Source organism: Gorilla gorilla, chromosome 10, assembly GCF_029281585.2.
Source record: "Gorilla gorilla gorilla isolate KB3781 chromosome 10, NHGRI_mGorGor1-v2.1_pri, whole genome shotgun sequence".
Lineage (NCBI taxonomy): Eukaryota > Metazoa > Chordata > Mammalia > Primates > Hominidae > Gorilla > Gorilla gorilla.
In genome coordinates, this window is record NC_073234.2 from 70,965,670 (window position 1) to 70,979,962 (window position 14,293).

At 39.3% G+C, this 14,293-nt stretch overlaps 1 long non-coding RNA gene across 1 annotated transcript; it reads left to right on the forward strand.

The window, feature by feature from the left end:
• Positions 1-473: 473 nt before the first annotated feature.
• On the forward strand, positions 474-10,657 carry LOC129525741 (uncharacterized). Its single transcript, XR_008670194.2, has 5 exons — positions 474-547; positions 2,245-2,303; positions 8,699-8,753; positions 9,529-9,689; positions 10,553-10,657. It is a non-coding gene; the product is annotated as an uncharacterized lncRNA (long non-coding RNA).
• Positions 10,658-14,293: the final 3,636 nt, after the last annotated feature.

Below are 14,293 nucleotides of genomic sequence, written 5' to 3' on the forward strand. Positions count from 1 at the left end.
CCAGGCTCAGATAAACACTCAGCTGTTTATTTATCCATCCAGCAAGCATTTCTTAAGACACCTCCTCAGTCAGTTCTTGAGCCAATAAGCAAGCATGGTCCCTGACCCAATAAATCTAGCTCAGATTCAGAGATGCATAACCTGATTCCAGCAAAGCTTTTTGTGGATTATCTGCGGCAGTGTTTGTAACCTTTATCTTTCCCACTTCTCAGCTGTCGCTTTACCAACAGGAGCCTCTACCTTTGTGGAGTTGGGAAAAGACAAACAGGTGGGCTGCTGGGCGCTTGGGCTGAAGCTGTGGGGAAGGATATGGAAACCAAAGCCTAACAAGAGATCTTGTGAAAATCTGCTCTTTCCTCTCTCCCTGCAGTTCTGTTTCCTTAAGCTAGGCTTACAATCTAAGGGCCAGCTGTTCACTTTACAATCTATCCCAGCATCCTCAGCTCCAATAACTGCCAGTTGATGCTTGCCTGTCCCAGTGGAATTAATGGAAGCTGTCAACAGCCCGCCCCTGACCTCACTGGATATAACTGTGTCCTCGGCAGACGTGAGTTCCTCCTGCTTCTGAGACAGCCTCCTTCCTCTCTTAGGAAACCCTCTCATGGGCCATTTATTCGCATCAGTGTCAACTTAAAAGCAAGAGGCAAGGCACAAAATCTAACTTAATTTACTTAAACCAGAGTGAGGACAGCTGCCTGGAAGACCCTTGAGAGGGGGTGATTCAGACAATGTCAAACCTGGGCATCTGGGGCTCATTGCAATTGCACCAATTGTACTCACTTTTGTTATATTTCCAAAAGACTCAATGGGCTTCTTAGGGGGCTCAGCACTGATCTCAGGTGGAAGGAATGGGGATGGATGGGAGGGGCTGGGATGGGGGGAATAGGGAGCAGGGAGTGGGTCCCTGTTTCCTTTCCCTAGGCTCTCTGTCACTTTTTTTCTCAGTAAGTGGGAGATTCATGTGCTCTATACCTCCACAGTCTGCTGTGAACCTGTTGCTGGCATGAATCTGTCCGCTGGAGTTTGTTCGGTTGGGGGCCATGCGACAGGTGTAAAGGGAGCAACCATTGTGAAATGGCATCTTTCAGAATGCAGGAGTGAGGTGCCATCACAAACCACGGCTTCTGTGGACAGGGTGTCTAGGGGTGGCTTGGGAAGAAGGCCCAGGGATAGAAGGAGAGAACCGAGGCCCTCTTTCAGCTAAACTTCAGCCTGGAGAATTTAGATCATTGTTTTAGCTTTAAATCACCACTTCCACACTTGGATGATTTCAAGGGACCTTAAGTTCCCACTTGCCACAGGCTTTGGGACATGGAGCCTGCTTTCTAAAATAAATATTTTTGAGTTTTTTAAGATGTAAGTTCAAACCTGCTCCTGAAAAGGATTGGTTAAAAGAGACAACTCCCACTCCACTGCCGTGGCTTTCCATCAGGGCCATGCTTGGCAGAACCTGGGAGTTGAAAGGGAAGAGATGATGATCCATGTCTTGAGTTCTTGAAGACTGGAAGCAAGTGGAGCTGGGCTTGGGCAGCAGAAGGAACTGTTCTGCTTCATGGAGAACCAAGTGGTAGTGACAGAAGTACCTGTTTCAGTGATTGCACTTTGAAATTGGATGGAGACCCAAATCCTTAATTCAGGGCTTCCTTCTGGGCTGGTGCAATCTGTAATTTTGGCAGGAATGAGAAGGGCAGGCTGGAGTGAAAAAAAGTCAAAAGTGGGAGTGTAGTGGCTCACCCTGCTTCCAGCCCTCCCTGACCTGTTGTTTGCAGACCCCTACATATTTAGAGCCTGTGTATCAGTCAGGATCTCTCAGGACCACAGAGACCCTCTCACAGGGTTACCTTCAGCAGCTGGGATTTATCGTAAGGATATTTCTGAAATTAGGAGACCAACAAACCTCAGGGTTCCATAAACACTGAGGGCAGATTGGCCTCCAGAGCCTGGAGTAGCACTCCGGGTGTCCAGTGGCTCTGGGGATCTGGTCATTTCGCCAGCTCCAAATATTCACAGTGACACACCACTGGTTTGTAGACAGACCCAGCTTCTTCAGGTAGATGTTGTGGTCCTTGTGCCTTTTATGGTTGACCTTGTTCATACCTTCCTTATTTTTCAGAAGGAGGAGCATTGTTCATGTTCACCCTCCTATTGTGCCAGTGGTGCAATAAGTTTTGAAGGTCTCGTAGCCAATTCCAGATTTTTTTTTTCTTTTCGAAAACCTTAAAAAGTGGTGCTTTTTCTTTCCAGGGCTTTGATCCAGAGGCTTTGACAAGGCTACTGCTCATCCAACTCAGCCAGAAAGTAGGGTAAACTGAGCGCTAATATCTGAGACAACTTTTTTCAGGATGGTATCGAATGAAGACTGGATAGGTTCCAGAGAATCATTCTTCACATACTAAAGAGCTGAAACCAGAAGGAGCTCAACAACTCAGACTCCAGATCTTTCAGACAATGGTTCACAAGATTTCCCTTGCTTCTTGGGTTCCTCTCTAGCTCGCCATCCACTGGTGATCTTGTTGATGTATCTGTTTGGTTACTTCCTGACTCCCCACAGCCCCATATCCGTGGCCAGAAGAAAGCTCAGGAGCAAAGCTTAGGAGTACTGTCTGCCTTGTTTGTCACCAGTGTGACTAGCACAGTGTGTGACACAGCAGGCGAACAAAATGAACCAGTTGTGGAATAAATCTCTCACCTGCTTTCAACTCACCCCTAAGATCCCTGTCTATGAACACTTTACCCTACTCTAGCAGGTGGTTTGGTGCCCTGTCCAGACCTGAGGTTTCAGATTCCTTCCCTTTGTTTATTTTTTTGTTTTTGTTTTTTTTTTTTTACATTAGTGTTTCTTTCTTTCTGGGTTTTTGTTTTCTTTTTTATGTATACTTTAAGTTCTAGGGTACATGTGCACAACGTGCAGGTTTTTTACATAGGTATACGTGTGCCATGTTGGTGTGCTGCACCCATTAACTCATCATTTACATTAGATATTTCTCCTAAGGCTATCCGTCCCTCCTTCTCCTACCCACATGACAGGCCCTGGAGTGTGATGTTCCCCACCCCGTGTCCAAGTGTTCTCATTGCTCAACTCCCACCTATGAGTAAGAACATGCCATGTTTGGTTTTCTGTCCTTGCGATAGTTTGCTCAGAATGATGGTTTCCAGTTTCATCCATGTACCTACAAAGGACATGAACTCATCCTTTTTTATGGCTGCATAGTATTCTATGGTGTATATGTGCCACATTTTCTTAATCCAGTCTATCACTGATGGACATTTGGGTTGGTTCCAAGTCTTTGCTATTGTGAATAGGGCCGCAATAAACATACATATGCATGTGTCTTTATAGTAGCATGATTTATAATCTTTTGGGTATATACTCAGTAATGAGATTGCTGGGTCAAATGGTATTTCTAGTTCTAGATCCTTGAGGAATCACCGCACTGTCTTCCACAATGGATGAACTAGTTTACAGTCCCACCAACAGTGTAAAAGTGTTCCTATTTCTCCACATCGTCTCCAGCACCTGTTGTTTCCTGACTTTTTAATAATCACCATTCTAACTCGTGTGAGATGGTATCTCATTGTGGTTTTGATTTGCATTTCTCTGATGGCCAGTGATGATGAGCATTTTTTCATGTGTCTGTTGGCTGCATAAATGTCTTCTTTTGAGAAGTGTCTGTTCATATTCTTTTCCCACTTTTTGATGGGGTTGTTTTATTTTTTCTTGTAAATTGTTTAAGTTCTTTGTAGATTCTGGATATTAGCCCTTTGTCAGACGGGTAGATTGCAAAAATTTTCTCCCATTCTGTAGGTTGCCTGTTCACTCTGATGGTAGTTTCTTTTGCTGTGCAGAAGCTCTTTAGTTTAATTAGATCCCATTTGTCAATGTTGGCTTTTGTTGCCATTGCTTTTGGTGTTTTAGACATGAAGTCCTTGCCCATGCCTATGTCCTGAATGGTATAGCTTAGGTTTTCTTGTAGGGTTTTTATGGTTTTAGGTCTAACATTTAAGCCTTTAATACATCTTGAATTAGTTTTTGTATGAGGTGTAAGGAAGGGATCCAGTTTCAGCTTTCTACATATGGCTAGCCAGTTTTCCCAGCACCATTTATTAAACAGGGAATCCTTTCCCCATTTCTTGTTTTTGTCAGGTTTGTCAAAGATCAGATGGTTGTAGATGTGTGGTATTATTTCTGAGGGCTCTGTTCTGTTCCATTGGTCTATATCTCTGTTTTGGTAGAAGTACCATGCTGTTTTGGTTACTGTAGCCTTGTAGAGTATAGTTTGAAGTCAGGTAGCGTGATGCCTCCAGCTTTGTTCTTTTTGCTTAGGATTGTCTTGGCAATGTGGGCTCTTTTTTGGTTCCATATGAACTTTAAAGTAGTTTCTTCCAATTCTGTGAAGAAAGTAATTGGTCGCTTGATGGGGATGGCATTGAATTTATGAATTACCTTGGGCAGTATGGCCATTTTCATGATATTGATTCTTCCTATCCATAAGCATGGAATGTTCTTCCATTTGCTTGTGTCCTCTTTTATTTCATTGAGCAGTGGTTTGTAGTTCTCCTTGAAGAGGTCCTTCCCATCCCTTGTGAGTTGGATTTCTAGGTATTTTATTCTCTTTGAAGCAATTGTGAATGGGAGTTCACTCATGATTTGGCTCTCTCTTTGCCTGTTATTGGTGTATAGGAATGCTTGTGATTTTTGCACATTGATTTTGTAGCCTGAGACTTTGCTGAAGTTGCTTATCAGCTTAAGGAGATTTTGGGCTGAGACGATGGGGTTTTCTAAATATACAATCATGTCATCTGCAAACAGGGACAATTTGACTTCCTCTTTTCCTAATTGAATACCCTTTATTTCCTTCTCCTGCATGATTGCCCTGGCCAGAACTTCCAACACTATGTTGAATAGGAGTGGTGAGAGAGGGCATCCCTGTCTTGTGCCAGTTTTCAAAGGGAATGCTTCCAGTTTTTGCCCATTCAGTCTGATATTGGCTGTGGGTTTGTCATAGATAGCTCTTATTATTTTGAGATACATCCCATCAATACCTAATTTATTGAGAGATTTTAGCATGAAGGGCTGTTGAATTTTGTCAAAGGCCTTTTCTGCATCTATTGAGATAATCATGTGGTTTTTGTCTTTGTTTCTGTTTATATGACGGATTATGTTTATTGATTTGCATATGTTGACCCAGCCTTGCATCCCAGGGATGAAGCCCACTTGATCATGGTGGATAAGCTTTTTGATGTGCTGCTGGATTCGGTTTGCCAGTATTTTATTGAGGATTTTTGCGTCAATGTTCATCAGGGATATTGGTCTAAAATTCTCTTTTTTGGTTGTGTCTCTGCCAGGCTTTGGTATCAGGATGATGCTGGCCTCATAAAATGAGTTAGGGAGCATACCCTCTTTTTCTATTGATTGGAATAGTTTCAGAAGGAATGGTACCAGCTCCTCCTTGTACCTCTGGTAGAATTCGGCTGCGAATCCGTCTGGTCCTGGACTTTTGTTGGTTAGTAGGCGATTAGTTATTGCCTCAATTTCAGAGCCTATTATTGGTCTATTCAGGAATTCAACTTCTTCGTGGTTTAGTCTTGGGAGTGTGTATGTGTCCAGGAATTTATCCATTTCTTCTAGATTTTCTTTCTTTTATTTATTTATTTTTTATTATTTGCGTAGAGGTGTTTATAGTATTCTCTGATGGTAGTTTGTATTTCTGTGGGATTGGTCGTGATATCCCCTTTATCATTTTTTATTGTGTCTATTTGATTCTTTTCTCTTTTTTTCTTTATTAATCTTGCTAGAGGTCTATCAATTTTGTTGATCTTTTCAAAAAACCAGCTCCTGGATTCATTGATTTTTTGTGTCTCTATCTTCTTCAGTTCTGCTCTGATCTTAGTTATTTCTTGCCTTCTGCTAGCTTTTGAATGTGTTTGCTCTTGCCTCTATAGCTCTTTTAATTGTGATGTTAGGGTGTCGATTTTAGATCTTTCCTGGTTTCTCTTGTGGGCATTTAGTGCTATAAATTTCCCTCTACACACTGCTTTAAATGTGTCCCAGAGATTCTGGTATGTTGTGTCTTTGTTCTCATTGGTTTCAAAGAACATCTTTATTTCTGCCTTCATTTCGTTATGTACCCAGTAGTCATTCAGGAGCAGGTTGTTCAGTTTCCATGTAGTTGAGCGGTTTTGAGTGAGTTTCTTAATCCTGAGTTCTAGTTTGATTGCACTGTGGTCTGAGAGATAGTTTGTTATAATTTCTGTTCTTTTACATTTTCTGAGGAGTGCTTTACTTCCAACTATGTGGTCAATTTTGGAATAAGTGCGATGTGGTGCTGAGAAGAATGTATATTCTGTTGATTTGGGGTGGAGAGTTCTGTAGATGTCTATTAGGTCTGTTTGGTGCAGAGCTGGGTTCAAGTCCTCGATATCCTTGTTAACTTTCTGTCTCAGTGATCTGTCTAATGTTGACAGCGGGGTGTTAAAGTCTCCCGTTATTATTGTGCGGGAATCTAAGTCTCTTTGTAGGTCTCTAAGGACTTACTTTATGAATCGGGGTGCTCCTGTACTGGGTGCATATATATTTAGGATAGTTAGCTCTTCTTGTTTAATTGATCCCTTCACCATTATGTAATGGCCTTCTTTGTCTCTTTTGATCTTTGTTGGTTTAAAGTCTGCTTTATCAGAGACTAGGATTGCAACCCCTGATTTTTTTTGTTTTCTATTTGCTTGGTAGATCTTCCTCCATCCCTTTATTTGGAGCCTACGTATGTCTCTGAACATGAGATGGGTCTCCTGAATACAGCACACTGATGGGTCTTGACTCTACCCACGTTGCCAGTCCGTGTCTTTTAATTGGGGCATTTAGCCCATTTACATTTAAGGTTAATATTGTTATGTGTAAATTTGATCTTGTCATTATGATATTAGCTGGTTATTTTGCTTGTTAGTTGATGCAGTTTCTTCCTAGCATCGATGGTCTTTACAATTTGTCATGTTTTTGCAGTGGCTGGTACTGATTGTTCCTTTTCATGTTAGTGCTTCCTTCAGGAGCTCTTGTAAGGCAGGCCTGGTGGTGACAAAATCTCTCAGCATTTGCTTGTCTGTAAAGGATTTTATTTCTCCTTCACTTATGAAGCCTAGTTTGGCTGGATGTTAAATTCTGGGTTGAAAATTCTTTTCTTTAAGAATGTTGAGTATATTCCTTCCCTTTGGCTGCACCCTTCTCAGGAGCATTTCCCTGAGCTATTTGGGGCCTCCTTGCCTGGTGGGGCCTGAAAGTTGCATTTCTCCCTCTCCAGTTTGTGCCTCATGCCAATCATGGAAGCCAACAATGGACAGAGGTGTGAGGGGGGTTAGGTACAAAAGCCCCCATTGCTTGTCTCAAGGCAGGAGAGGTTCTGTAGTGCAATTTCCCTCCAGAGCTCCCCATGGGATCAGACCAAATCTTTGCTTAGTTTCTCCCCTTTCCTATCCTGCTCCCTTCACTGTAGTCCAGTTTCTTCTGAGCATGCTCCTTTGAAAAATCACTTGCACAGGAATACTCACCTCAAGCTTATGTATTCCATGCAATCTAAAATAAACATATGTTACTTTGTAATTTTCAACATATTATTTCTTAAGTATATTCTCTTAAAAATGCATTTAAATTTTGACAAATTAGAAAATGATCTATTAAAAGCAAGGAAATTTATAGATAAAGCCAAATTTAGGTGAGTTCAACAAAAATTTTTTGAGTATTTTCTATATGCTGGATATTGTGGGAGTACTCTATATAAATCTAGTATAAATGCTGAACTCAGAGTGAGAGTAAAAAAATGACAAACAATTATAATATAGGATAATATATGAAATATTATAGGCTTCTGCAATATTCTGAAAAGAATACAGAGGAAGGCATAATTAGCTCTGAAAGAGTTACGGGAAGGTTTCAAAAAGGAGGGTCTAGTCAGTCAGGCTTTTCAGAGTGTAAGGGAATAGAGCAGATGGTGTTGAAAGAGAAAGAACCTCTCAAAACAACAGAATAAACAAAAAGCACTGAGGCATGAGTCAACATGACAGGCAAAGGAAAGTAGAAATAGATCTGATGACATAATTTATAATATCTCCAAATGATGGAAGTATCATGCAGCTATTAAAATTGATATCTTAATGTGCATTTAATGACTTTAATATTTGGTGGAAGATCCTAGTGTACAAAATGGAACTTCTGAAGAAAGGCCTTGCTTGCTGTGCTGTGGGAATAGGAAATCTCTGAAGAATTTAAGTGTCAGAGTAGCTGTAATTCAGAGAAATCATTCTGTTGGTAATGTGGGGGGTGAATTTAAGGGGGAACAAGACTGGAAGCAGGAGCAAGATAGTAGCAGTGGAGGTGAAGAGAAAAGAATGGACTGCAAAGACCACCAGACTGCTCTGGTGGTTAAAATAGGCAGAACTTGGCAATTGATTAGAAAAAGTGACAAGAGGGACCAAGGACCGGGAAGCTTATAGGATCACACCAGGTTTCAGGCTGGAAAGTGGAGCCCAGTTGAGTAGAGTGGGGGTAATGGAGCACTTTAGGACATGATGGATTGGGAAGTTCTTTACATATCTAAGTGGAAAAGTCTTGGAAGCTTTAAGATGTACTAGAGCTCTGTGAGGGTAGGAGATACAGATTTTGTAGTCATCAGCTTACAAATGAATGATTGAAGCCATACTCTCACTTCAGGAGAGAATAACCAGAGGAAGGGCTGAAAATCCTGGAGAACACCAACATTAACAAGGTGAGCTAAATGAATTCAGAGATGGGGGTAGAGTGAAAATTAAATGGAAGAGTGTGCTATAGAGATAGCACAATGATTAAGAACTTGGTCTTTGAAGTCAGGTCACCTGAATACTAGTTTCCTTATAGGTAAATAAGAATAAAAACAATATCTATCCACTCATGAAAAGAAAATCCTCAACAAATAAGAAACAGGAGGGAACTTCACCAACATGATAAAAAAAAATCTGTGAAAACCCTACAGCTAACATATTTCACATGGTGAAAGACTGAATATTATCCCCCTAAGATTGAGAACAAGATAAAGATGGTAACGTTTATCAGTCTGTTCAGCACATACTAAGGTTCTAGTCAGGGCAATTAGGCAATGAATCTATAAAAGGATTCAGATTAGAAAGGAGGAAGTAAAATTATCTTATTCACAAATGACATGATCTTATATATAGAAAATCTGAAGGAATCCACTTAAGAAAACCCCTAGAATTAATAAATAAGTTCAGAAAGTTCACAAAATAAACATACAAAAATCAATTGTATTTATATACACTGGCAATGAAGACTCTGAAAATAAAATTAAGAAAATTATTTCATTCACAACAGCATCAAAAAGAATAAACTATTAGGAACAAATATAACAAAAGCAAGGTGTGTATACTAAGAACTTCAAAACATTGCTGAAAGAAATTAAAGACTTAAGTAAATGGAAAGGCATTCCACATTTATGGATTAGAAGACTAAATATTATTAACGTGGCAATACTCCCCAAATTCTTACAGGTTCAATCCAATGCCTGTCTAAATCCCAGCTGGCTTTTCTGCAGAAATTGATGAGCTGATCCTAAAATTTATATGGAAATGCAAAAGACAGAGTAACCAAAGCCATCCTGAAAAAGAACAGGATTGAAAGACTTATGCTAATTTCAAAACTTACTACAAAGGTAAGGTAATACAGAGAGTATGGTACTAGCATAAGGACAGATGTATTGGTCAATGGAATATAATTGAAAGCCCAGAAATAACCCCTTTCATTTTCAGTCAATTGATTTTTGATGAAGGTGTCAAGAAAATTAAATGGGAAAGAAATTCTATTTTCAACAGATGGTGCTGGGGCAATTGAATATCCATCTGCAAAAAATTAATTTGGGTCCCTACCTAACACCATACACAAAAATTAGCTAAAACAGATCGCAGACCTGAATGTAAGGACTAAAACTATAAACCTCTTAGAAGAAAACATGCTAGTAAATCTTCGTGATCTTGGGTTAGGCAATGATTTCTTAGACACAACATCCAAAACACAAGTGAGAAAAGAAAAACAACCCAGCAAATTAAACGTAAGCCAAATTACAAATTTTACACATCAAAAGACACGGTCAGGAAAGTGAAAGACAACTCACAAAAGGGAAGAAATAAGTCAGGTATCTAATAAGTGACATATCCAGGAGAACTCTTCCAATCCAATATTAAAAGATAATCCAATTTAAAAATGGGCAAAATACTTTGAATAGACACTTCTCTAAAGAAGATATGACCAATAAGCACATTTAAAAATGCTCAACACTACTGTTACTAGCAAAATGCAAATCAAACCCACAATATCACTTCACACCCACTAGATTGACTATAAACAATAAGACAACAATAAGATAACAAGTGTTGGAGAGGATGTGAAAAAATCAAAACTCTCATACATTGCTGGTGGGAATGTAAAATGGTGTAGCCACTTTTTTGGAAAATAGTATGATAATTTCTCAAAATGTTAAATATAGAATTGCCTTAAACCCAGCAATTTCACTTCTAGGTATCTACCCAAGGGAAATGAAAACATATGTCCAACCAAAATCTTTTAGGTAAATGTTCATAGTAGCACTATTCTCAAGAACCAACAGATGGAGACAAACCGAACGCCTACCAACTGGTGAATGGAGAAAGACATGTAGTATACCTATACAATAAAATACTGTTTACAATAAAAAGGAAGTTCTGATACATGCTCCACAGCATTGATATACCTCAAAAACATAATGCTTCTTGAAAGAGGTCAGACACAAAAGAACACATATTGAAACAGAATCACCTAATACATACACAGAGAAAAATAGATTAGTGGTTGCCTAGGGCTGAGTTGAGAATGAAAAGTGACTCAATGGGCACAGGTTTTCTTTCTGGGATGAGGAGAATGTTTCTAAAAGTAGATTTTGGTGATGGTTGCACACTTCTATAAACACACTAAATATACTAAAAATAATTGAATTGCACACTTAAAATGGGTGAATTTTATGGTATATAAATTATACCTTAATAAAGCCGTTAATTTTTTAAAAGTTTTAAAATTATAATATTTATCCCTAGCACCAAGATTGTGGTCTCCAAATACCATCTACCACTAAAGAATCCCCAAAACTTCTTGGAGAAATTGCTGATTTCAGGTCTGAGCCAGAAATGCATAAGATAAGCCTAGAACACATTGTCACTCTAGATGGCAAGGACTCTATCAAAGATTGTTAGAATGATATCAACAAGTCTCAAGAGGAAATTTAAAGGGACTCATTCTGACCAAATATAGGATATTTTATGCATTGATAAGGATAATAATTGGAATGGCTAGAAATACGTCAAATATGCTTAAATTTCTGCATTCAAAATAATTATTTTTTAAAAATAAAACTCATTGCAATCGTAGGATATAAATGAGACAAGACATCATTTTGAAAAAATATTGAAAAGAAAAATTCAACTATCTGGTCTTTTCTATATAAATTGTACAACTGGGTAAAACAATAATTTATAAAAAGCAGTATCTACAGTATGACAGCCAATAAATAAAGAAGGAATGATATAATAATGCCATTATTTTTCAATTCATAATTGATCAATGGATGCTAACATCACCAAAAGAAGACAGTTAGACATTACATTTCTCCTGATGGAAGAGCCTAGCACAGTTTTTTTTGCCCTGCTCTTCAAATCCAACCTGAATTTGATCAAATCTTTGGATCAAACTATTAATTTATAGTAAATACAGAGAACAGAAGAAAGTGAGGGAAAAGTTAAAGAACTTCATGAGCATACAGTCAGGAAAATCCAAACTCTGAGACATGGCATAGTGAGGATGTATTTAGCAAAATCCAAAATATAGGAAAACAACCTGGTTTCTTCAATAAACAAATTGCAAGGGAGAAAAAGAAGAGATGAAAGGAGAAGCCTGTAGATCAAAAAAAGTTCAAAGACAAGCAATCATAAAGTGGGATTTTATTTGGATCCTGATTCAAGCAAGCAAAAATATATAAAATTAATGGATATTTAGAGATAACAGGATCCAATAACAGGATATTTGATATTAAAGAATAGTTATGCTGAGTGGTTGGCTTAATGATGGTATTATGATTATGTTTTTTTTTTTTAGTTTTTTTTTCCCTGGGTGTGGTGCCTCATGCCTGAAATTCCAGCACTTTGGGAGGCCAAGTTGGGGGGGGGAGGATTGCTTGAGGCCAGGAGTTTGAGACCAGCCTGAGCACAACAGCAAGACCCCATCTTTACAAAAATAAAAATAAAAAGTTAGTCAGGTGTGGTGTAGTCCTAGATAGTCAGGAGGCTGAGAAAGGAGAACTGCTTGACCCTGGCAGGAGGTTGATGCCGCAGTGACCTATGATCACGCCATTGCACTCCAACCTGGGTGACAGAGTTAGACCCTGTCTTAAAAAGAAAAAAGTAGAGTTCTTTCTATTACATATGCATATCAAAATATTTAAAGATGAAGTTACATGATGTCTGAGATTTGCTTCAAAATAACAAGGGAGGAGGAGGAGAAGTGGGTGGAAGCATACATTAAACAAGATTGGCCATGAGTTAATAAATGTTGAATCTGGTGATGAGTATGTGAAAACTTATCACACTAGTGTCTTGTTTAAAGTGCTCCATAGCAGAAAGTTTTTCTAAAAATCAACTTCACGCATTTGTAGTTAGTAGTAAATAAGACCATGTATATAGAGTGCTTTATCACTATGGCTGACAGATAGCACTCAAACATTGTTTTTAGCTTTTTATAGTCCCTTTCAATTAATCACACCCCAAGGAGGTATATTATTTAGATGAAGGGCCCTGTCCCATGTACCTCTGTCTTCCTCATAGTAATGTATTGAAATTCCAAGTTTAGAAGGAGGAAATGCCAGTCTTCGGAGTCCCAAACCTATCATGCAGCAGCAGAGCCAACGATCCCAAATGCCTCCCTAACACTCCTAGTAAATAGGACCACTTTCTTCTCACCTCGTAGGAATACTTGGGATCATTCCTTCTTTTATTCATTATTTTTCATTCACTTACTATGTGCCAGATATTCGATGCTGGGATACAAATATTAATACACTAGACTCTAAATTAACTGAAAGCATCCAAAGGTGAATATTCCTGAGGGTCAAACAAATTCAAGAAACAGTGCTAACGATCAATGGCCTCAATCATCACTAAGTCCCTCCTAACAGCCAGCTTTACTGGGCATATAAAAATGAGTGGAGATATGGAACTTGTTCGCACAAAGTTTAAAACCTGGTAGGGTACATGAGACAAGAACCCAAATAAACAACAACAGGAAGCTGAATGTGATTAAATGGTCCCAAAATGATTTGGTTACCAAGGTGGAGAAAGTATGTTTGACAGGTGTTAAGTAGTCAGGTTTGGATGAAGCATTTAACAGGTATTTGGTGAGAGGTGGAAACTAAGGCTGGGAAGGTGCAGTAGGTCCACATGTGGAGAAGGTCAGGTTAAGGCATGTGAATGTCATCAGGTAGCAACAGAGAGCTGCTTAACGTTGCAGAGCAAGGAATAACATTCTTAGGACTGACTGTGGAAGCGGTCTCTGTGGGCAGAGCCCACAGACCACTCATGAAAGACCAATCCAAGCCTGGCACCACACTGTCAAGTTCATAGCATATAACTATATACATGTTAACAAGTTTAGTGACTAATAGATTTACAAGACCTGAGATGGAATTGAGTTTTTGGAGATCCAGCTTCAGAGATTAGCCTAACCTATTCAGCACATATAGACTGGGCCTGAACTATTTCCAAGAAAGCTGCCTGCTATTTTAGAGTGGGGCTCAGCAAACCTTTTCCATAAAGAACCAGAGAGTAAATGTTTTAGGTTTTGCAGACCATATACTCTTTTGCAACTACTCAACTTGCTGAAGCAACAATAGACAATACATAAATGGAGCATGGCTGTATTCTAATAAAACAGGACTTGGCTGTAGTTTGCTAACCCCAAGTGTAGAGTTGGTAGTCTATTCCCAGAACCAAAGTGACCCATCCAGATACAAGTCAGCTCCAACTTCTGCCAGAGACCCAAGCCTCATCTGTCAAAGAGTAAGAAGGCTCCTTTAGATGTATGCCCTGAGGATCCACCCACCCACTGGAAGCCTGGTGGGACTAATTCTCCATAGAGCTTTGTGAAAGCTAAACCCTGGTGTTAACCTGCTCATAACTGCAAAGTCTGATGCATGTTATAGCAGAAAGGTATGGATGCCATAGTGATGTACAATGAAGT